The sequence below is a fragment of the Pleurodeles waltl genome, chromosome 3_1 (genome assembly GCF_031143425.1).
Source record: "Pleurodeles waltl isolate 20211129_DDA chromosome 3_1, aPleWal1.hap1.20221129, whole genome shotgun sequence".
Lineage (NCBI taxonomy): Eukaryota > Metazoa > Chordata > Amphibia > Caudata > Salamandridae > Pleurodeles > Pleurodeles waltl.
In genome coordinates this window covers 1430460509-1430481895 of record NC_090440.1, presented here as the reverse complement: position 1 = coordinate 1430481895, position 21387 = coordinate 1430460509, and positions in this window count along the sequence as shown.

Here is a 21387-nt window from a genome sequence, read left to right as displayed (position 1 = left end):
GCACTGATAGTGCTTACCGCCATGGAGTTCATGGCGGTGCCCAACCCCATGAAATCCATGGCAGTCAGCCGGGTCATGATACCGCTGGCGGTCTTGTCACGGCCGCCGGGCTGGAGACCCAAGTCTCCAGCCCAGTGGTCGTCTCCGCCCTGGCGGTCGGTTCGGAGAAGTGGCGGATGACCATGGCGGTAACCGCCATGGTCATAATTCCAATTTGTTTACCGCCAGCCTGTTGGCGGTAAGACTGCCACTTCTCCGCCAACCACCAGGGTTGTAATGAGGGCCTTTATGTCAAGACTGGAGGCTCATATTATGCTTGTTTAAAGCATGTCAATCACTAGAGAAGAGGCATTAACAACGGGTTTGCAATAAAAAGTACGAAAGGTAGAATCATTTGACCAATCTGCAGATCTCAGAATGTCTTCCAAGCGGGAACCAGCCCAAAAGGCTTTAGACGCCATAGCACCTCGGGAACAATGGGCCCCAAATTTAGAGATATCAATTCCAGCGAGGGACATAATCCATTTGACCCAACGAGCCAAAGTAGGAGAGGAAACCGGTTTAAAGGGTTTTCTGAAGGAAATTAAGAGTTGAGAGGTGGAAGATGTTCTGAGATCCGAAGTCTTTTGTTTATAAACTTTTAAACAGTTACCTACACATAATTTAGGTTGGTTGGGAAAGAAGGGATAGAACACTGAGGAGATATTGTTTTTTGTATGTCTGGAAACATTAAACAGTACACCAGTGGGGGTGAAATGCCGAGCAGAAACGTCTAAAGCTCTAACATCGGTAAGACGCTTAATAGAGACTAAACGCATTGTTAATTTAGCAGAGAGCGTTTTTAGAGATAGCAGTTCATTATCTTGCCAAGCTAAAAACATTTGTAACACAAGGTTAACATCCCATAACACAGAATATTTGGGTAAAGGTGGATTGGAAAATTTTACTCCCTTTAATAGCCGGCAAATGAGAGGATGTTCTCCAACTGGTTTATTATTAATAAAAGGATGATGAAGAGAGATAGCAGAACGATACAAATTGTTGGTTCTGTAAGATTTTCCAGAACTGGCTTGAGAAGCGAGAAAATTAGCTATTAAGGATAAATCTGCTGGAAAGGGATTACAAGATTTTCCCATACACCAGCTAGACCAGATTGACCAAGCGGACTTGTAAGCTTTAGATGTACTGGGGGCCCAGGAACTGTTGATATAGGTTGAAGCTTTGAGCGAAATTCCTGGATAAGAGGAAGAAGTCCTGACACCTTCCCGGCTGATAGGATGAGGGATTGATTGAGAATCAGGTTGTGGGGAAGACCTTGGGGATTGCGAATTATTGATGGGAAGGAGGGAGAATGACCAGGAAGTCTATAGATAGTTAGAGGAGGGGAGGAAACTAGACTTGAGATTGCCAAAATGAAACTATTAAGATGATCGTGGCTTTTTGTCGACGTACTTGAGCAAGCACTCTGTTGATCATGATGAACGGAGGGAAGGCATAATTTATTGCATTTGACCAGTTTTGAAGAAAGGCATCGGTTGCAAGAGTTTGGGGATCTGGTCTCCAACTGAAGAATTGGGGAAGTTGAGTATTTAGACACGACGCAAATAGGTCTATGTGGAAGGGACCCCATTTGCGGTGGATTAGGTTGAAGACGGAAGAATGAAGTTTTCAATCGCTGTAGTCTAAGAGATGACGAGAATACCAGTCTGCCACTGAATTGAGAGAACCTGGCAAGTATTCTGCTTGAACTGAGATTTTGCGTTGGAGGCAAAATTCCCAGAAGCTTTTGGCCAATTTGGCTAGAGGTTTGGATCTGGTACCGCCAAGATGATTTATGTATCTGACGGCTGAGAGGTTGTCCACACGAAGAAGGACCAAACAATGAACTTTGTTTTTGGTAAAACTATTGATCACAAAGGATCCTGCAAGCATCTCTAAACAATTGATATGCAATGAAGACTCCTGAGGAGACCATGTGCCTCCAGTTGATATTTGACCACATCTTGCGCCCCAACCTGTTAGACTTGCATCTGATTCTAAGACAAGATCTGGGGCTAACGCAAAGATAGTCTTTCCATTCCAGGCTTCCAGATGGTCTAACCACCATTGAAGTTCTGTAGGGGATTCTTGATAGAGGAGGATGGAATCTGAATAAGCAAGAACCTTGCGTAGGTGTTGAATTTTCAACCTTTGGAGAGCTCAATAATGAAGGGGACCTGGATAGATCGCTTGAATTGAAGAAGAAAGAAGACCTACAATCCTTGCAAGAGACCAAAGGGAGAGAGAAGTCTGCTGTAAAGAGTGGTTTATTTCTGCTTTGATAGATTTGATCTTGGAATCTGGGAGTTGAAGGTTTCCTTGCTGGGAGTTCACTAGAAATCCTAGAAATTCTATGGATTGGGATGGAGTTAGAACAGATTTGTCTGTGTTGATGATGAAACCTAGATCTGAAAGAAGGGTAGTAGTATAGGAAAGTTGAGAGCAGAGTGTGGTGGGCTTTTGATGCATGAGAAGGATATCGTCTAAGTAAATGATTAGACGGAAACCCTGTGCTCTGAGATGGGCTACTACTGGCTTCATTAACTTGGTGAAACACCAAGGAGCAGAGGAAAGACCGAAAGCAAGGCAGGAGAATTGATAGATCTGGTGTTGCCATTGGAACTGGAGAAACTTTCTGTGAGAGTGATGAATAGGTATTGTTAGATAAGCGTCCTGAAGATGGCAATAAACTACGAATTGATTGAATTTCTTGAGATTTATGACTGGCCTGATCTTTTTGTTTTTCCTGATCACCAGAAATATGGTACTCAGGAAACCAACTTGATGAGGTTGAACCAATTGAATAGCGCGTTTCAGGAGAAGGGATTGGATTTTGGAGGAAACAAGATCTGCCATTTCTGTGGAGAATTTTAGAGGGGGGGCGAAAAGGTGGATGAGGTGTTTCGCAAAACTCTATTAAATAACCTCTGACTGTATCGAGTATCCAAGGATCTGACGTAATCTCCTTCCACCTGTGGAGAAATAATTTTAGACGACCCCCTATGGAAAGATGGCCAGACTCAGGGCTTACCTGTGGTAGAATAATTCTCGGGATTACGTTGGTTTCTGCCCCGGAAACCTCTGGCTCACTGAGGATAGAACTGTGGTCTGAGTCTTGAGGTTGGGAATTGAAGGAGCCTCTGTAGCCTTGAACTCTGGCATAGCTGCCGGTAAAGCGACCCCTTCCTCTACCGGCCCTGGCAAAAACACGAGCATTGAAGACTTTCTTGAGCGACTGTTGCACTTTATCAAGCGACGCAAAGGTAGTGACGTATTTGCCTAATTCCGTAATGAAGGAGTCACCAAACAGAAGACCAACAGCTTTAGGACCTAGGTCCATAACAGCGAGATTAGCTAGCTTAGGGTCCAGTTTGAGTAAAAGTCCCTTGCACCGTTTGTGAGTCATTGCTGAGTTTGCGTTACCTAGAAGACAGAATGCTCGTTGGATCCAAAGGGAAAGCTCTTCTGGATCAATTGAATCGTTGTTTAGTCGTGCCAACTCTGCCATGTCAAAGATGCGTGCAAGTGGACCTACTACATCTAAAACTTTGTCTTGACAGACTGACCAGGCTCTGTCAACTCCTTTTCGCTGGTCTTTTCCAAATTTTGAGAAAAAAGTTATCATGGATATATCTATGGAAGCGGTAGCAGTAATGTGTAGAGGTAACGAAGGTCTGGGGCATTCCAATTCAAGTTTAGCGCGCACTTGTTTGTCGAGAGGTAGGCGCAGTTTTGCGGAAATGTAATTAGCAACATGTTCAGAAGGGAGCCACTCAGTGGAATTGGGATGATGAATTAAGAGGGGATTGAACATAAGCATCCCATCGCATCCAGAAGAATTGAAGAGTCAAAGGCCCTCATTCTGACCTTGGCGGGCGGCGGAGGCCGCCCGCCAAAGTCTCGCCGTCATGTTACCGTTCCGCGGTCGAAAGACCGCGGCAGTAATTCTGACTTTCCCGCTGGGCTGGCGGGCGGTCGCCTTCAGACCGCCCGCCAGCCCAGCGGGAAAGAGGCTTCCACGATGAAGCCGGCTCGGAATCGAGCCGGCGGAGTGGAAGCTGTGCGACGGGTGCAGTTGCACCCGTCGCGTATTTCACTGTCTGCGCAGCAGACAGTGAAATACATTTAGGGGCCCTCTTACGGGGGCCCCTGCAATGCCCATGCCAGTGGCATGGGCACTGCAGGGGCCCCGCGACCCCCCCTACCGCCATCCGGATCCCGGCGGTCGGACCGCCGGGATCTGGATGGCGGTAGGGGGGGTCGGAATCCCCTCGGCGGCGCAGCAAGCTGCGCCGCCTTGGAGGATTCAATGGGGCGGCGGTACACTGGCGGGAGCCCGCCAGTGGTGCCGGTCCGACCGCGGCTTTACCGCCGCGGTCGGAATCCCCATTGGAGCACCGCCGGCCTGTCGGCGGTGCTCCCGCGGTCCTCCGCCCTGGCGGTCTTTGACCGCCAGGGTCAGAATGACCGCCAAAATCTCCTGGCATTGATTTAGCCTTCTTGGCAGGAGGACCGACCCAAAAGTCGGAATTACTGGCATCGTCTATGTCTTTATCCGAGTCCAAGTGATCCATGTCGTCATCCGCATCATTTATTTTGTTAATCACAATTTTATGGGTTGAGAGTATATGTTTTGATTTTAGTACCCGTAGAACTTTTCGCCTCCTTAGTAGGAGGCCCGTGAGGAACGTCGTCCTCTAACCTGTGTGAGGTAGGCTCCCTATTCAATAGCGCAGAAATGTTATTATGATTACCTTTAGAAGCCTCAGCGGCTTTGCGCTTTCTGCTTTCCCCGCAGATAGGGCCAATTGTGATTGGGTTGAACAGGATGAAACATTGTTTTCTAACTGCTTAGAAATTATTGACATGGAGGCAGAAACTGCCTTTGCCACTGTAGATTGAATACATTTATTTAAATTTTCAGACAATATATCGTTGTCATCATTATATTCATTGTTATTATTTTCAAAGAATGTGGAAAAATCAATTTTAACTTAGTAGTGACTTTTATCTGGTAAAAACAGGGTTAAAATAATGGGAGGGAGAAAAAGAGTGTGTAAATATGAAGCTTCCCTACCAACAGGAACGTGAGGTATTGGGAAGCCGCGCCCCCAGAAAGTATCTCCAGTTGAAGAACTCTGGTGCGAGCTGAGAGGCTAAAAATAGCCCCCCACCAAGAAATTCCGGTTAATAAGACATTGGATTTCAGTAAAGAACGCGAGGCAATGAACCGAGGTAATACAGTGACGCGCTGGAGAATTGCGGCTGAAGGAATGCGGCCGATGAGGTGAGGCGCTCAGGAGAGTTCTGAAGAGAATGTCAGAACGCTCGGCGCCGCGCGTTAAGCCCGAGAAGAACGGTCGCTATGACCGTAGGAGGAAAACAGAGAATTTACGATCGCAAATACCTAAACACAAGGCAATATCAGCGGTAAAAGAAAATAGAGCTAAGATACATAATAAAATATACAATTTGACGAAGTAAAATGCACATATGAAGAACACTATAAAGATATACTTATCTTGACTGCGAGCAGCAAGAAAAGAGGGCTGCTTGCAGTCAAGTTGGGCATTTCTTTATGTGGATCGCATTCTGATTGGTTTGTTTTAACTCTTTATCTCCCATTGGTAGCTTGTTCTGCTATCCTTCTGGGATTGGTTAATACTCTTGACTGCTGCTGCTATTGATATTAAAGCAGGAAAAGTAAGCATAATATGACCCTCCGGTCTTGACATAACATTGTAATCCACCTGCCTTCCTCGGACATCTGCTGTGCTGTTTCTTCAATGTGGGAGATAAGAATGTGCTCTTTGTAGAAGAGGAAGATAAGCTCTTAGAATGAGTAGGCAGGTTATCTCAGGCAAAGAGTCCTAATCTCACAGTTTTTGTTAGTGATCACACATTTGCATGCTACTTGCCTGATATGATAATATGCTGAGGGGAAATCATTTACAAAAGTCTTCAATCCAAAGTAATCACTGACAATTCCCCAGGCTCAAAAGCTTTCAGGTCCTCGACAATCCAATAAACTATCTTTTCCTGTGCCTCTGGAGCCTGCAAACTCAAGTCACAAGTATGGTTCCTTTTACATTTCCTGTTTTCTACATTGTTTTCAATCATTCAATGCACATGTTTGCATGCCAGGGACAAAAAAGAGCTAGTGGGTCAATGCATGACACTTCACTATTCCTAGAATTATCAGGATTTCCTATATTGCCTTTTTCTTCTAGATGTCAATGTAACATATTTGCATTTGTGGTAGGCTGGGAATGGACACAACACACATGAAGGTCTGAACAGATGATACTGGGTGGTTGTGTCCAGCGTGGGATACAGTTAAAGAGTTGTGGGAGAGCATCTCTTAAATCCTTTATAAATACATATTTCAGCACTTTCTTCCCATTATCATGAGAACTTTACTACGTTGTGGGTTATATCAAGGTAGTTTGTCCTAGCCCCCAAAGGAAGCTGATTTCCCAGACTATTCTCTGAGGTGGGCTTACATTTGTGAAACAGTGGCCCTGATTTATACTTTTTGGTGCAAAACTGCACTAATGCAGTTTTGCACCAAAACGTTTAGCACCGACTTGCACCATTTCTGTACGGGAAACGGCCTTAAGGCCGACTCCCGAACAACAAAGTCCTGGTTAACGAAAGCGGAACACCGCTTTCCTTAACCACGACTTCGTTATTTTGTGCCTTAACCACGCATGTGCTGAACAACGCATATGCGTGGTTAAGGCACAAAGAAGGGAGTCGGCTGAGGAGGACGACGCGACTAGGTGACGATTCAGGTAAGTGGGGGGTTGGGGTTTAAGTTTTAGGGCGGGGCGTCGGGGTATTTTCTGTTTTAGGGGTGGGGGGTCGGGGTTTAAGTTTTAGGGCCGGGGGTGGGGGGTCGGGGTATTTTCTGTTTGGGGGTCAGGGTGGGGGGTCGGGGTTTTAGGTTTAGGGCCAGGGTTGGGGGGTCGGGGTATTTTCTGGTTTAGGGGCGGGGTGGGGGGTCGGGGTTTTAGGTTTAGGGCCGGGGTGGTGGGGTCAGGGTATTTTCTGGTTTAGGGGCGGGGGTGGGGGTTGGGGTTTTAGGTTTTAGGGGTGGGTTGGGGGTCGGGTAATTTTAGGGGCGGGGTGGAGGGTTGGGGGGGTTTAGGTTTAGGGGCAGGGTGGGGGGCTCGGAGTAGTTTTAGGGGTGGGGGTTGGGGTACTTTAGGTTTCAGGGATGGGGTGGGGGTTGGGGTTGTTTTAGGTTTTGGGGGTAGGGTGGGGGTCAGTTTTAGGGGCGGGGTGGGGGGTTGGAGTTTTATGTTTTAGGGGTGGGTTGGGGGTCGGGTAATTTTAGGGGCGGGGTGGAGGGTTGGGGGGGTTTAGGTTTAGGGGCAGGGTGGGGGGCTCGGAGTAGTTTTAGGGGTGGGTGTTGGGGTAATTTAGGTTTCAGGTTTAGGGCCGGGGATGGTGGGGTCGGGGTATTTTCTGGTTTAGGGGAGGGGGTTGGGGTTTTAGGGGTGGGGGTCGGGTAATTTTAGGGACGGGGTGGGGGTTGGGGGGTTGAGGTTTAGGGGCAGGGTGGGGGGCTCGGAGTAGTTTTAGGGGTGGGGGTTGGGGTACTTTAGGTTTCAGGGATGGGGTGGGGGTTGTTTTAGGTTTTGGGGGTAGGGTTGGGGTCAGTTTTAGGGGCAGGGTGGGGGGTTGGGGTTTTAGGTTTTAAGGGTGGGTTGGGTAATTTTAGGGGCGGGGTGGGGGGTTGGGGGGTTTAGGGGCAGGGTGGGGGGCTCGGAGTAGTTTTAGTGGTGGGGGTACTTTAGGTTTCAGGGATGGGGTGGGGGTTGGGGTTGTTTTAGGTTTTGGGGGTAGGGTGGGGGTCAGTTTTAGGGGCAGGCGGGGGTAGTTTTAGGGGCAAGGGTGGGGGGTTGGTGTGGTTTTAGGGGGGGTCGCGGTAATTTTTAGGGGTGGGGGGGCCAGGGGGAACGCATGCAGGAACAATGGATGCCTATCACTAATGCCTTTACCAGGAATGCCTTTACAACGAAAAATCGTTGTTAAGGCATTCGTGGTAAAGGCATTAGTGGTAACAACGAGGTCGTTAAGGCACAAAGAAGGGAGTCGGCTGAGGAGGACGACGCGACTAGGCGACGATTCAGGTAAGTGGAGGGTTGGGATTTAAGTTTTAGGGCGGGGTGGGGAGTCGGGTATTTTCTGTTTTAGGGGTGGGGGGTCGGGGTTTAAGTTTTAGGTCCGGGGGTGGGGGGTCGGGGTATTTTCTGTTTGGGGGTCGGGGTTTTAGGTTTAGGGCCAGGGTTGGGGGGTCGGGGTATTTTCTGGTTTAGGGGCGGGATGGGAGGTCGGGGTTTTAAGTTTAGGGCCGGGGGTGGTGGGGTCGGAGTATTTTCTGGTTTAGGGGCGGGTGGGGGTTGGGGTGTTAGGTTTTAGGGGTGGGTTGGGGGTCGGGTAATTTTAGGGGCGGCGTGGGGGGTTGGGGGGGGTTTAGGTTTAGGGGCAGGGTGGGGGGCTCGGAGTAGTTTTAGGGGTGGGGTTGGGGTACTTTAGGTTTCAGGGATGGGGTGGGGGTTGTTTTAGGTTTTGGGGGTAGGGTGGGGGTCAGTTTTAGGGGCAGGGTGTGGGGTTGGGGTTTTAGGTTTTAGGGGTGGGTTGGGGGGGTCGGGTAATTTTAGGGGCGGGGTGGGGGGTTGGGGGGTTTAGGGGCAGGGTGGGGGGCTCGGAGTAGTTTTAGGGGTGGGGGTTGGGGTAATTTAGGTTTCAGGTTTAGGGCCGGGGGTGGTGGGGTCGGGGTATTTTCTGGTTTAGGGGCGGGGTTGGGGTTTTAGGGGTCGGGGTCGGGTAATTTTAGGGGCGGGGTGGGGGTTGGGGGGTTGAGGTTTAGGGGCAGGGTGGGGGGCTCGGAGTAGTTTTAGGGGTGGGGGTTGGGGTACTTTAGGTTTCAGGGATGGGGTGGGGGTTGTTTTAGGTTTTGGGGGTAGGGTGGGGGTCAGTTTTAGGGGCAGGGTGTGGGGTTGGGGTTTTAGGTTTTAGGGGTGGGTTGGGGGGGTCGGGTAATTTTAGGGGCGGGGTGGGGGGTTGGGGGGTTTAGGGGCAGGGTGGGGGGCTCGGAGTAGTTTTAGTGGTGGGGGTTGGGGTACTTTAGGTTTCAGGGATGGGGTGGGGGTTGTTTTAGGTTTTGGGGGTAGGGTGGGGGTCAGTTTTAGGGGCAGGGTGTGGGGTTGGGGTTTTAGGTTTTAGGGGTGGGTTGGGGGGTCGGGTAATTTTAGGGGCGGGGTGGGGGGTTGGGGGGTTTAGGGGCAGGGTGGGGGGCTCGGAGTAGTTTTAGGGGTGGGTGTTGGGGTAATTTAGGTTTCAGGTTTAGGGCCGGGGATGGTGGGGTCGGGGTATTTTCTGGTTTAGGGGAGGGGGTTGGGGTTTTAGGGGTGGGGGTCGGGTAATTTTAGGGACGGGGTGGGGGTTGGGGGGTTGAGGTTTAGGGGCAGGGTGGGGGGCTCGGAGTAGTTTTAGGGGTGGGGGATGGGGTACTTTAGGTTTCAGGGAAGGGGTGGGGGTTGTTTTAGGTTTTGGGGGTAGGGTTGGGGTCAGTTTTAGGGGCAGGGTGGGGGGTTGGGGTTTTAGGTTTTAGGGGTGGGTTGGGGGGGTTGGGTAATTTTAGGGGCGGGGTGGGGGGTTGGGGGGTTTAGGGGCAGGGTGGGGGGCTCGGAGTAGTTTTAGTGGTGGGGGTACTTTAGGTTTCAGGGATGGGGTGGGGGTTGGGGTTGTTTTAGGTTTTGGGGGTAGGGTGGGGGTCAGTTTTAGGGGCAGGCGGGGGTAGTTTTAGGGGCAAGGGTGGGGGGTTGGTGTGGTTTTAGGGGGGGGTCGCGGTAATTTTTAGGGGTGGGGGGGCCAGGGGGGACGCATGCAGGAACAATGGATGCCTATCACTAATGCCTTTACCAGGAATGCCTTTACAACGAAAAATCGTTGTTAAGGCATTCGTGGTAAATGCATTAGTGGTAACAACGAGGTCGTTAAGGCACAAAGAAGGGAGTCGGCTGAGGAGGACGACGCGACTAGGCGACGATTCAGGTAAGTGGGGGGTTGGGGTTTAAGTTTTAGGGCGGGGGTGGGGGGGTCGGGGTATTTTCTGTTTTAGGGGTGGGGGGTCGGGGTTTAAGTTTTAGGGCCGGGGGTGGGGGGTCGGGGTATTTTCTGTTTGGGGGTCGGGGTTTTAGGTTTAGGGCCAGGGTTGGGGGGTCGGGGTATTTTCTGGTTTAGGAGCGGGATGGGGGGTCGGGGTTTTAGGTTTAGGGCCGGGGGTGGTGGGGTCGGGGTATTTTCTGGTTTGGCGGCGGGCGGGGGTTGGGGTGTTAGATATTAGGGGTGGGTTGGGGGTCGGGTAATTTTAGGGGCGGCGTGGGGGGTTGGGGGGGGGGGTTTAGGTTTAGGGGCAGGGTGGGGGGCTCGGAGTAGTTTTAGGGGTGGGGTTGGGGTACTTTAGGTTTCAGGGATGGGGTGGGGGTTGGGGTTGTTTTAGGGTTTGGGGGTAGGGTGGGGGTCAGTTTTAGGGGTGGGTGGGGGGTTGGGGTTTTAGGTTTTAGGGGTGGGTTGGGGGTCGGGTAATTTTAGGGGTGGGTTGGGGGGGATTAGGTTTAGGGGCAGGGTGGGGGGCTCGGAGTAGTTTTAAGGGTTGGGGGTTGGGGTAATTTAGGTTTCAGGTTTAGGGCCGGGGGTGGTGGGGTCGGGGTATTTTCTGGTTTAGGGGCGGGGGTTGGGGTTTTAGGGGTGGGGGTCGGGTAATTTTAGGGGCGGGGTGGGGGTTGGGGGGTTGAGGTTTAGGGGCAGGGTGGGGGGCTCGGAGTAGTTTTAGGGGTGGGGGTTGGGGTACTTTAGGTTTCAGGGATGGGGTGGGGGTTGTTTTAGGTTTTGGGGGTAGGGTGGAGGTCAGTTTTAGGGGCAGGGTGTGGGGTTGGGGTTTTAGGTTTTAGGGGTGGGTTGGGGGGGTCGGGTAATTTTAGGGGCGGGGTGGGGGGTTGGGGGGTTTAGGGGCAGGGTGGGGGGCTCGGAGTAGTTTTAGTGGTGGGGGTACTTTAGGTTTCAGGGATGGGGTGGGGGTTGGGGTTGTTTTAGGTTTTGGGGGTAGGGTGGGGGTCAGTTTTAGGGGCAGGCGGGGGTAGTTTTAGGGGCAAGGGTGGGGGGTTGGTGTGGTTTTAGGGGGGGTCGCGGTAATTTTTAGGGGTGGGGGTGGGGGGGACAGGGGGGACGCATGCAGGAACAATGGATGCCTATCACTAATGCCTTTACCAGGAATGCTTTTACAACGAAAAATCGTTGTTAAGGCATTCGTGGTAAAGGCATTAGTGGTAACAACGAGGTCGTTGTTCCGACCTCGTTGTTCTGGCATTCGTTGTTCCGGCAGGCGTCGTTCCGACATACAACCTTTCTGTACACCAGCCGGGCGCCATATTTATGGAATGGTGCAAGACGGTGCAAAGGGTAGGCTAGCATAAAAAAAATGACATTAGTCGGTGGGGCTGGCGGTATGGAAGAAGGGGAGTTTGCACCCAAAAATTATGTTAGGCAGATTAGAGTAAGCAAAAAATGACTCTAACCTGCCTAGAGTCATTTTCTGATGCAAAACATGCCCACCACCCCAATGGCCAGCACAGGGGACCAGGGTCCCCGGGGCATGGCCATTGCACCCTGTGCCATGTAGGGGGACCCATTTCAGGGCCCCCAATGGCACTTAAAATTTTTTTACAAAAATACTGACCTGTACTTACCTGGGATGGGGTCCCCCATCCTCCGCTGACCCTCTGGTGTGGGTGTCCCTGGGGCCTGGGGATGGCACCTGTGGGCTTATTCCATGGTGTTCCATGTCCCAGGCTTTGCATCATTTTTTGACCCCTCCTCCCTCCTGTGCGTGATTTTAGCATGGGGGGATAAATATGGCGCTAAGGCCATAGATTCATTTTTTTGCACAGGAATGCCTACTTTGCATCTTATTGTTGCAAAGTAGGTTTCCACGGTCAAAAAATGACTTAACTCCACAAATTTGCTGCTAGACAGGTTTAGAGCCAAAGTATAAATATGGAGTTAGTTTTGCATTGAATTTGCATAAAAAAAATGATGCAAATTTGGCACAAAACAAGTATAAATATGCCCCAGTGTGTTTCAAATTTAGCATACTGGTCACAAGGTATATTATTTATGAAGGTGCTAGATAAACGGACCCCCCACATACAAAATAAGTGGGTAGGGGGATCTTTTTCCAGGCTGACCTCGTCCCCTGGGACCCCATCCCCTGAGGCCTGGCCTAATGTTTTTTTTGGGGGGTGGGGTGCTGCGTGGCCCCCCTCCCAGGGCTGAACTTGGCCCCAGGGACCTCAACCCTTGGGGCTCGAGCATAAGACCTGTCCCCCCAGGGTACCCAGCCTTAGTGTTGGGGACCCTGAAAGCTCCCACGGTCTCAGCTGGCTTCCCGCCTCCTGCAGGAGCCAGCATTACTGTCAAAGAGAGGGAGTTTTTTAGGGCCTATGGCCGAGTGCCATCAGAGGCTCCATGAGGGGAGCCACACGGCAACCATCCCACAAAATTAGCCCCAGGGAGGTGGTGGTCCCCTGGGCTGCAGGGGGGCCGAACAGCTCCGCATGTCATTACATCAAAGCCCTGCGGCGGTCCCCAGGGCTGCAGCCTCCTGCACACAATCTGATCATTGCCCTGAGGGGTTGGTGGTCCCTGGGGCTGTGAGTGTGTCTCTCTTCCCCCCACATAGAATAACATGAATGCCCTGGGGAGGTGAAGGTACCGGGGACTGCGGGGCATGGCGCAGCCCCCCTCCCCAGGGCCAATCTAAAGCAGTTCCCTCTCTGTGAGAGCCAAATTTCCTCTGTCTCCCCGCCTGCATCTCTGCAGGCAGGCAGACAGAGGAAACTCTGATCCGATGAAGGGAGAGCTTTTTGACAGCTCTTCCTTCATCAGAGCAGATTGTTTTCTGTGATTTGGCAGCAGATTCAAAGCTGGTGCTATGTTAATGGTGCGCCGTATTGTAAATATTGTGCTACCACAGTGGCATTAGGGGACGCAAGGGGGCCGCAAGAAAAGTGGCACATCACTAGTGATGTTTCACTTTCTTGTAAATATGGCCCTAGGTCCTAACTATAACTACCTAATGGCGACCACCAATAGGTAATGTATAAACAGAAGTTACTGGGACGTCATAGTTAGATTCTGATATTACTCGTTCAAAACCATAGAAATTCATCAGTTATAGTTAGAGTTCTTTCGAGTAACTATAACTCACGCCCTAAGGTAACTATAACTCGCACCGTTGCCATTGGAAGTCCCAGATCCTTTGGGAGTGCAGTGGTGTTTCCCTTTGTATTATCAAGATTGGAAGGGTTTTGTGGACTTTTACCCCTAACGCTGCACTGGCAGGTACAGCACGCTGCTTGGAGACCAATGTTACTCCTTCTTTGAGTTCCTTATTTCCAGGTCCCAGCACAAGGAACAGATGTGACCACAGCGTCTCTGCTCAGGTAAAGCCTTTATTTATCCATAGTAAGAAAAACTTCCAACGCATTTTGGAGATTGAGGGCCTCATTATGAGTTTGGCAGTATCAGGACAGCCATGTTGGCTGTGGCAGCGGCACGACTGATGGGCCAGCGGAGAAGACCTCAAATTAGGACCATAGAGGTCTTCCCAACAGAAGACAGCCAAACCACCGCCTGTACCACCAGTGCAGTCTTGCAGACACGGATGGGGGTAGCCACCTTCAGGCCAGCGGACACCATGTTTCCGCTGGACATATTACGAGGCTGCACACCGCCAAGGTTTCCACCGGGGTCGCACCACCACAGAAGCCCTGGTGAAAACCATCGCTATAAAAGGAGACACTCACCTTCTGGAACACATACCTGTCTGGAGCCGCCATAGAACCTGAACTGCATGTCCTACCACTGCTCCCGCTCGCACAATGACTCCAGAACCAGTAACAGCAACAACAACAACAACCGTGAGTACACACACCGACCTGACACTTTAGGGAAAACCAAATGTACACATGCTCACACAACATACACAGCTGGGATGGCACGGGACAGTGACAGACACACGTAACCACACACCCATATGCACACACCCACACACCCACAGACACACGCACACCCATACTACACACACCACGGCCAACACACACGTACAATACTCACACCAACCTGCACACACACAGCACCAGCACAGTCCAACACAATACACAGCACAGATTCACACAACTACATCACAACTGCAACAACACAAACATTCAGTAAGCAAACACATTACACAGCACACCATGACACTACACACATACAGCAACACGTTACAACATCTGACAACCAATATACACAATCACACAGCCATACAATGAGGCATACGTCATACCACGCTAACACAGCACACAAAGCTACTGACATACCCATAACCACACACACAAACACACACACAACAACCACCACAAGGGCACACAACACCACCACAACACCACCATAACACACACGAACAATACACAAATTATCAACATACACGCATGTTTCAAACACATACATATCCTACACACAACACACAGTCTTCACAGTGGGACACATGGCAAGGCAACACCCACACATACAGCCCAAACACAACAGCTAGCACTACCAACACACACACACATGTCACTCACACACAAACCAAAGCAGGCAAGACCAAAACAGCCATGTGGAAAGAAAGGCTGGAAAAGTATGTCACCATTGAATCAACAACTGGTTGGCCCACATATAATAAATATTAATATAATAATATGATGATAAATAAATAAATAAATACGCACAAGGCACAAAAAGCACTTCTGTGTGCCCCTACATGACTCCTGACTGCTAGATGACCTCCACAGGGTAGGGGCATCAAGGGGGCAGGCAGGCACCTCAGGGATAGAGGGCTTGGGTTTGGGAGGGGTGTTTCTGGGCTTGGGCTTCCAAGGGGGTTCTTTGAACTTGGGCTTGGGAGGGGTCAACTTCTTGGCAGGGGGAGGGGCATGGGTACTAGCTCGGGAAGGAGAGGACTTCAAGGTGGAAGGGCTGGACCTGGGGAGGGACACAGACCGTTTGAGGGTATCACAGGATGGGAGAGGAGTAGGGAACAGGGAAAACTCAAAGAGGAACATCTTCTTAGACACACGGGGCAGTCATGACAAAAAGGTTTGGGAGTGAAGTTAGAGGGAGTGGTTGTAGGAGATGTCTTGGTGGATGTCTTGGGTCCATGTGCGTAAGAGGAATGCTTGTGGGTGCTAGGTGTCCATTAGGTGGGTGAGCGCAGGCGTTTATGTTTCTTGGGAGGAGCGGGAGGAGGTGCTGGGAGATGCCATGGTGGATGGGTGACTGTCTGTTAATGTGTGTCTGCAGGTATGGAAGATGTGCTGCATGTGGGTGTGTCAGTGGTTGTGGTGTCTGCGGATGTGGTATTGTGCTGACTGTGGGTAAGTTAGGAGTTGTGGCTGGATCAGTGAATGTTGGTTTGGTGGCTGCAGGTGTGTCTGGTGTAGTGTCTGTGAAGGAGGGGTGGTGGGCAGTCTGTGCAGGTAGTGAGTGTTGGTGTGTCTGCAGGTGGATGTTGTTGGTTTGCATGCCAGTGGTGGGTCTTGTGGTGCTTGCGTTTGTCTGTGCTGTCCTTGGATGTGGAGGAGGATGCATGCTGGTATGTTTGTGTGCTTTGGCTGGGTTTGGGAAGAGGGGTTTGGGATTGGGAAGAGGTAGAGGGAGGGGGGACAGTAGACAAAGGGTGACTGGCTGCATCAGTGAGGAGGCCATAGCCTGAAAGGATCTCTGTAGGCCGGCCAGTGTACAGTGAATGCCCTCCAGGAATGCATTGCTCTGTTGGACTTGAACTGCCAGTCCCTAGATGGCATTCACAATGGTCGACTGACCCACAGAGATGGCCCTCAGGAGGTCAATAGCCTCCTCACTGAGGGCAGCAGAGCTGACTGGGGCAGAGGCAAAAGTGTATGCGGTGAAGGAGACGCCCACCCTCTTGGGTGAGTGGGCACGGGTAACTGGGTGGGGAGCTACAGGAAGGGGGGTGGTAGTAAGGGGGTGGTGGACAAGGATGGTGCTGGAATGGTCCCAGATGGTTCCCCCACCGTCAGAGGTGTCCACTGGAGGAGGATTCCGAAGATGATGTGGAAGATACAGTCTCCCCGTGCACTCCCCTCACACTCCATTCCACTGGGTCCCTTACTGTCGCTGGTAGCAGCACCCTGGGTCCGTGGCCTGCAGCATACCCACTCGCCTCTGCCCCTTCTCCTTTTCCTGCTGATGCTGTTGCACACAAATAGAGAGAGAGAGGGAGAGAGAGAGAGAGAAAGAGAGAGAGAGAGAGAGAGATAGGGTTAACATATACCTGCCATAAACACATATAAACATGCACACTTGTGAGACTACATATCCTGGCTAGGCTATCTCAGGTGCCTATACAGATTTCCTACATCATGTCAGAACATGTCACTACTACCCACCCCTGCATGCCAACCTTCACACCTACATCTATATCCAAGTAGGACATTACAACTGGAGCCCTGCACATGATCACCACCAAAGCCATGTTTGGATGCACATCATGCTCTGGATGAAGTACAGATGACTCTCTGAATTCACATCATATGTCTCCATACTCCTATCACTCATTGGAAGTACAGCTGACTGAACACAACACATCAGGTCTCTACAGTTACAACTGCTGATCAGTCCATGTCCTCTGGTAAATATCCATGACAGTGTAGACTACTGCACTCACACACAACACAGCATCTGCCTGTCACATTACATGGCAGACCTAACACTCTGTACATTAATACCAATATAGATCTAATAACTGATTTTGCCAGTACAAGTTAGACACCCATACTGGTGACATCTGATGTGTACAATACAAGTCTGGTGTATAGCCATGTGATTAGTCTAACTCAATCATAGAGGAAGCTCTGCAGAAACTGAACACAAATGTCACTAGTTATCATACATCTAACTGCATCTACAATGGCCCATATTGCACATTTTACACATCCATACTCAATCACTGAGTGCAGTGTCACAACTGAAGAACTTCAGGAACACACACATGACATCATGGTCCACATACAATACCACCACTCATGCAGTATCACCAGTAGGACTTCACAACATAAGAGTACCACCCTCAAACACACACCATTCCAGATGTATTAATATCTGTAACTTAGTTCAGACAACACACATCCCAAACTTAAATACATGTAAGCATCAAGCACGCATGGACCAACATCACTGCATTTGCACTGACAACACATCCCACTACTACATAGGGCAGCCTTAGGATTGAAAATACAACATTTGATTCACATCATTATTCCATACGTCAAGCAATACCCAATCCTGTCCTAATCTGTCACATCAGCTAGGCCAAGGGTAGTGGACATTGGGCATTAACTAAGGTATGTTGCACTGTAATTGCCAGGGCATAGGCATACATGACATATACATGACATACTGACAATGACCAGGTCTACCTGGGCACATGCCACCGCTAGTACTATCCCATTGGCTATAAGGTTTCATTCCGACAGGTCTAGCACTTAGAAATGCATGATGATTGTCATCAGAGCTAATCAAATGTTCATGCGAAAGTGTCCTACTTAGGCAGCCTTCACAAACCCTATAGTTAGCAGATGACCAATATATGGGTATACAACTATCAAGCCATTAGTCCAGTCCTCTACAGGCCATATCTGTGAGGGAAATGTAATGGCTGCCTCACATTCAGTCAACATCATTACCAGTACTTGATGTAAATTGTCCCTGTGATAAAACGAGAGTCACACAGTTGCATGTACAGGTATGCTATACAGATGGGCGTGGACTTCCACCTTAATGCAGGTGAAGGGAGCAGGTCATACTCAATGGTTAGGGTGATACATAAGCTCACATCCATTGTATAGGCAGGATGGAGTCACACATATGCCAATGTCCAATATGGAGAAATCTTGATATGGGAGATGTACGTCTTCTGACAGTAAACTTTCAAAACACATCTTCAACTTATATTCAGACCCAGGTGGTTTCTTCCCATTCCCACTAGTCTACAAACATGTTGCATATACTATATAGTCACATAAGCTACAGTAAGGCAACTAATCCCATTCAACCAGAGCCAAACCCCAGGATACAGTCAGTACTCACCCCCTTGTGGCTGCTGTGCTGCCCTCAAATGCCCATCCACTTCAGGGTAGGTCATTTCCAAAATGCAGGCCATTAGTGGGAGTCAGGGTCCGATGGGCACCCCTCCCTCGTTGGGAGGACATCCTCAGCTGGGCCCCCGCAGTCTTCCAGGCCCAGCGTCTCCGGTTCTCCCACCGCTTGCGACAATGGGTGCTCCTTCGGCTGCGGACCCTCTGGGTCCGCACTTCCTTGGTGATGGAACACCAGATCACTTTTTTATGATGGGCATTTACCTGCATGTATAACACAGACAAAAAGGAGAAAGTCATGTACAGTGGCACCATACCAATTGGAGTGGCCTGTACACATCTGACTCACCAAGTGCCCACACATACCCATCCTCTCGGCTCACACTTTATGCCCTCTGCATGCAAGTACTTCCTCACCGGTACACTTAACCCATTCACCGTCACATGTACCTCTTTCACACATGACTATGGCATTGGGCTCACCTGCTCCTCTGATGCCCCACACAGCTGGTCATACAGGGGTAGTACCCCTTCCACAAGTTTCTTCAGCTCTTCTGGAGTGAAGGCTTTGGCCCTATCACCTGCAGGACGTGGCATGATGGCTCCCAGAGACAGTACACAGAGGCTCAGGTCATGCAGGTCTTGTTCGCAACAGTGTCAGGAGTCAAGTGAGCCAGGCTGCAAAAAAATGGCGGTCAAGTCCTGTCAGTGCTACACTTTCTTGCCACAGGCTCCTTTCAGAATACAGTGGACTTGAGAGCAGGGATGTCACAGCCCATGTTCAGTCTTGTTGAAGGATGTACTGTGTACATTGTTGAAAAACCCAGACAACTACATCAGGTTCTCCCAACGTGCAGATTTGGCCTAGGTGAAGGCAGACTTTTATGATATGGGGCACATACCTCATGTGACGGGCCATTAATGGCACCTGTATATCCCTGGTCCATCCCAGTGCCAATGAACAGGTGTATAGGAACAGTAAGAACTACCACTCTATAAATGTTCAGGTGGTGTGTCTGGCAGACCAGTACATCTCAGAGGTCACAGCCAAGTTTCCTGATTCTGTGTGTGACTCCTACTTTTTAAGGAATAGCAATGTCCCATCCATGATGGCACAACTACACACAGAGAGGGCCTGGCTCCTTGATATGGATGAATATGATGGTGTGTCACTGTTATGGCACATGTCATCACATTCTTCCCTATCACTGTACCTCTATTTTCACTGGTCCCACATTTTTTCACACAGGTGACTCTGGCTATCCTAACCTTCCCTGGTTGTTGACACCAGTGAGGTACCCTGCCACAGATGGGGAACTCCATTTCAATGAGGCCCAAAGAAGGACGAGGCGTAGAATCGAAAGAACATTTGGCCTCCTGAAGGCCAGATTCAGGTGCCTAGACCTATCTGGAGGTGCCCTCCCCTACTTGACCCAAAAGGTATGCCAGATAATAGTAGCCTACAGCATGCTCCACAATCTAGCCCAGAGACACCAGATAACATTGCTAGCTGATGAGGGTGAGGCAACTGGACTAGTGTCTGGTAATGCTGACATGGCAAGTGATGAAGAGGCAGAGGAGGAAGGTGCAGATGACTCTAGGACTGAGCTGATCAATCAGTACCTCGAGTGACAGACAGGCATGGTGAGTGTGGGTTTGCAATGGTTGTAAATCCACATAAATTGCTGACAATAGTCCTCCTGAGTTGACTCATCAGTGGGGGTAGTATGTGGTCCTATCCCTATGTGTGTGTTGGGGGAGCTGACTGATTGAATGTAAGGTGCACAGTACAAGTGTCTCAACTCTTACAAATGTACTCACTGAAGTTTCCTACATTCACAGCTCCACTGTACAGACCACTGTTGAGTAATGTATGTTGCTTTCTCCTGTTCTCATGTCATTCCACCGACTGACTGTGGTATTGCAATATGTACCTCTGCTAACTGTGGCTTGAGGCATTCATAGTCATTAGCCATTGCTAAATGATTAGAGAATTCACAGTTGTACATGACAAATGTCAGATAATTTGATATGTGAAGAATAATCTGTGACTAGTGATGTTTAGGTAATCTGTGGGGGGCCCTGCTTAGGAGGTATTCTACACTGGGCCCCACATCTATGAGCTGCATATGTCCTTTGTGTGGCTCCATGTCTTCCATTCTGATGGTTCTATCTGCCATTGTCTTTTTGCAGGTTGGAATTCTTACTATACTCTTGTGTGGCCCTGGATTTTTGACTCTCTGTCATCTGTCCTAGAACATGTCTGTTGTACTGTGTCTGCTGCTGTTGTATAGTTATTTTAGCCATATTTGAGACACATTATTTTGCCAAACTAGGCCTGCCGTTGTGCACTGTAGCCCAGTTACATTTTATTCAGCATTGCTTTATTTTTCTAGCATTAGCAACATTTGCAGTGTTGTTTTATTTTCTCTATTTAGTTGTTCTTTTGCCTGGGAAAGCATCATGTTCTTAACACTGCATTCATTTCACTTTGTGCTTTCCTCAAGGCTGCAGTTGGATAGGGTTGCCGGCAAAAGTGGTACGCTGTGTCTCATGTGTCAACATTCACAGAAACATACACATCCTTATTTGGCGACATTTTCTTAGAATATCAATTGTTTTCTTATAAAAACACTTCTCTGTCCCACACACATTAGAGGGAGATTCCAGCCAGATGACCACGACTGCATGCTGAATACTGAACATCTTCTTTCTAGACAACAGGCTTCCTAGCTCAGGTATGAGGTATGAGGGATGATGTCTTCCCAGAGGGGAAACCTGGAGGGCGGATTAGGGCTTATCACGCTGTGCTCTAACATAGCTTAGGTAGGAAATAAATATATTTTTCCTAATGTCAGTATGTTAGGAATGTTTTTGTGTTTCACTCTCTTTGTCACAATTTTGCTTCTAATGCGTTTTATCACCTAGTTATTGTAATACATGCCATATTATATAAGATGCAGTTACTTCAATGAACCTTATTGAACAGTTTGTCTTTGTGAGACTAATGTAGCTGAGACAAAGGGATGAGATGTGATCAACCACGATTCCCCTGAGGAATCCTCTCTGTCATGCGCCCGGTTGCCACAATCGTTCCTGCTCTTGGGTGGAGATGAGGCACTGCTAGTTAGCCAGGAAA